Consider the following 3,705-nt stretch of genomic DNA (forward strand, 5'->3'; position numbering starts at 1 on the left):
AGGGGTAGCCTGGGTAGCTTTGCGCAGTCATACTTTGGGTGCTGTTGGGAACATCTGGCTCAGTGTTGGACCCTGTAGTGCTCCAGGGAGGAAGACCCCCCTGAGCCCCCCAGTATGCTCCCCCTAAATGCCACCCTGGTAGGCAGGTGCCAGGGGCTGAAGGGCATCATGCAGGGGACAGGGGCAGCGAGGTCATGCAAGGCCCTGCGCATAGCAGCAGCCAGACCCCTAGGAGGAAGGCAGGAGGCCCAGGGCCCTAGGAAGAACTGTACTAGTTGTGTGGGTGGTGGTTGTGGGCAGGCTCCACCAGTTCCCTGTACTCAGGCATCAGGCAGTACTTGGGGTCATAGACCTGGTGAGACAGCCTGTACATGGTCATGCCCCACTACAAGGGCCCCTTTTTGCTTCCCATCTGCAGGCTGACATTGAAAACGTCACAGTACTCCATGCCCAGGCTGGGCTCGAAGATCTGCTGCATGGTCCCAGGAGCTGTCATGCCAGCCTGGCTGGATCTCTTGCTGGTGCCCATCTGCATGCTGATGGCGGCCTGTTCCAGGGGCTGATCTGTGCCCAGCTCAGGGTCATACAGTTGAAGCCAAGTGCCATAGGCCCTAATGTCCTGCTGGGTAGAAAACGTCTGCAGCCCAAGGTTGTTCTGCCCTTCTCAAAGCTTCTCTGACTCAAATTTCTGCTCCTCTTCTCTACATATTTTACCCCCACATTCACCTTGTTCCCTTTCTTCTTGGCCATGGAGGCCAGGGCCAGGACAGCGGATTGCACCTGGGCGTGGTCAATGTTCTCAAACAGGTCATTTGCCTCAAAGATGCCGTGGGGCTTCCCCCTGTACTTAGCGATGGCCTTGATGAAGTTGCCTATGTTCTCCAGCTGGTACCAATTTTGTGCTGACTCATTGATCTTCTTCACAGAGACTGGCTGGAGCTTGCTGATGAACTCACAAAGAATGATGCCATCTTTTAGGCCGTCCAAGAAGTCGTTGCCTACACATGTCCTCTTACCCCTTTAATCCGCTCTCAAAGCTCCTGTTCCCACTGGACATCATACTTCTGGGTGAGCCCGTTCTTGGTCTCGGCTGACAGACTGCAGGTGGGGCCTCTGTTCAAGTGAGCAGAGGACATGCTGGCCAGTGGTGGGCAGTGGTGATGATGGCTCTGAGGACAGTGGCAGGAACTGAGGCTCTGTCTGCTATTTGTTAACTTTTAAAGCTGAATGCATTAAGTGAATGCTTAGGTAGGAAGCATGTATTCTAATATTCCTTAAATATGTACACATAAAAGTAGAAATAAACTTTTCAAGTTTATTACATTTATTCAACAACAAACCAATACAGTTTTAAATAAAAAATGAATAACACCAAAAAACCAACACAATGTATTTTATAACTATTTTCTTAATGTGTTGTTTTGCTGATATTAAATACTACTCAAAATATAAATATAGAAGTGACTGCTGAGGCCTAGATTCACTTAACCTGATCATGCGTATATTTCTGTGTGTAAAGTACTGGCTCATTTAGTGCTCAATTTTCTCTGTTCGTGCTGTTAAAATAAAATCCTCAATTACTCCGAAGGGACAAGGCAATATTTGGCTTTTACCTGGCAGAAATCCCTTTGTGCAATATAAAATTAGTATCTGTTTCTCAATACCTCACGATAATGTAAGTAGTACTCAGGCTAGGCATTAGAAACAAGAAAGCACTTAAAAAGTGATTCGGAAGGCACACACAGAGAAATACATCACAATGGAAAGAAAACCTCATTGTAATGTTGATGGTTATCAGGCAGATGTGCAAAGATATATATATCAATGTGTGTGAGAAGCACATACATGTAACTTATTAAAATTTTTAAAAAACAAAAATAAACTGGAGAGTATTATGCTAAGCAAAATAAGCCAGTCAGTGAAAGACAACTACCCTATGGTCTCACTTATAAGAGCAATCTAATGAACAAAATAAAGTAATCAGCACAGTAGATTCAGAGGCATGGAATCATGGAATAGACTGTCAGCAGTAAGATGGGGGGAGGCAGGTTAGGATTAATTGGAAGAAGACGAAGGGATTAGTCAAATAACATATATGATGTTCCCATGAACATGGAGAATAGTGTGGGGATTGACTGTGGAAGTGGGGGATGGGCTGGGTGGAGGGGAGCAAGGGGGTGAAATTTGTGACTACTGTAATAACATAAATAATAACTCACTATAAAAATTAATATTCAAGAATTTGTGGCCTCCAATACAATTTCCGTGGACTTCCATGTGCCCATGAACCCTCAGCAACATGGATATCATCTTGCTACTTCTAATATTTGCTAACCATGGTGCATCCTGAGTCTATGTATATAATTTTCAACAAGACAGAAAAAGAGGTGTTAGAAACTCATGATTGTTGAATAACATAGTGACAAGATGAACTATACTCTGAATGTATGTGTTGTAAAAGTGTTTTTCATGGTGTTTGAAATTTGAGAGGATATATAAATCTGAGTCTAAAAACTAACATTGATTAGATAATCAACTCTTGAAGAAATCGTTGTACTATAATGTTTTAAGATACAGCACCGAGACAAGAAAAGGTGAAAACTCTGTGTGTGTTTGTATAAGCATCTCTACTTTGTCCTGAGTTCACGTTTATGTCTCCATCAACCTTAGTTGGAATATCCTGAATTTTCTGAAGCAGTCTAAATTTCAAAAAATATGTTCTCAAATATGTCCCAATTGTATTTCAGGCGGTGTGATGTTTCAAATATCTTTTATCACATAACTTTTCAGCAAAAAAAGAAAAAAGAAATTTTCCTGTAAAAAGGCATTTTGAATTTGTATTCATTCAATGAAAACTATGACAAATGATCTGTCTAAATCCTGAGGAGAAATCTAATCCAATGTTTTAAAAAATATTTTGACTTAAATGCAGAACCTTCCCTGGGACTCAAGCAATTCACAAAGACCCAAATCTTTGTGGACAGAAGACAGAATGCAAGAAGCAAACAGCTGAGACAAAGAAGTCATGTCTGCAAAGAATGTCATCACAGTAATGAATGATCCTCCAAATCTTTCAGTATACAAGTATTTTATCTTAAAGAGTAACACTACTAAAAATACCCCTTAAATATCAAATGTGAAACAATTAAAGTATCAATGAATAAAAGTAAGTTATGTGTAGCTATAATGACAGGTTTTATGTAATAATTTATAGGTATTTTAAAAATGCATATATATAAATATAAAAATCTATAAAAAATACCCCATATATATGTATACCCCCCTGTGTGTGTATATATATACAGATATTAGTAGTTGATTTTGTTATTATGAAGACAAATTATATTAAATGAATAAAATATATTTTATATTATCAATATACATAACCACAACACATGCATAACAAATAACTAATAATAATGAATAAAACTTAAAAGCAAATGTGTGTGAGTATAGATGGATATATAGATAATGTAGCTTAAAGAAAACTTACTTTGTACTATAACTGTATTATTTTTAATGATTCTAATGATGCAGATGCTAAATTAAGATCTTACATTATAAAAATGTCAATAACTCAAAACTTCAATAACTCATATTGACAATAAATTTATAACTCATCTAAAATGTAATACTAGGGAATGAGCATTTGAGATTAATGAATACACAGGGTTCTCTTCTTGATGTCAAATTTAGTATAAAATG

General features: G+C 38.9%; 1 pseudogene; it reads right to left on the bottom strand.

The window, feature by feature from the left end:
• Positions 1 to 256: 256 nt before the first annotated feature.
• LOC112316934 (calponin-1 pseudogene) lies at positions 257 to 1,136 on the bottom strand (annotated as a pseudogene).
• Between the last annotated feature and the right edge of the window lie 2,569 nt (positions 1,137 to 3,705).

Source organism: Desmodus rotundus, chromosome 4, assembly GCF_022682495.2.
Source record: "Desmodus rotundus isolate HL8 chromosome 4, HLdesRot8A.1, whole genome shotgun sequence".
Lineage (NCBI taxonomy): Eukaryota > Metazoa > Chordata > Mammalia > Chiroptera > Phyllostomidae > Desmodus > Desmodus rotundus.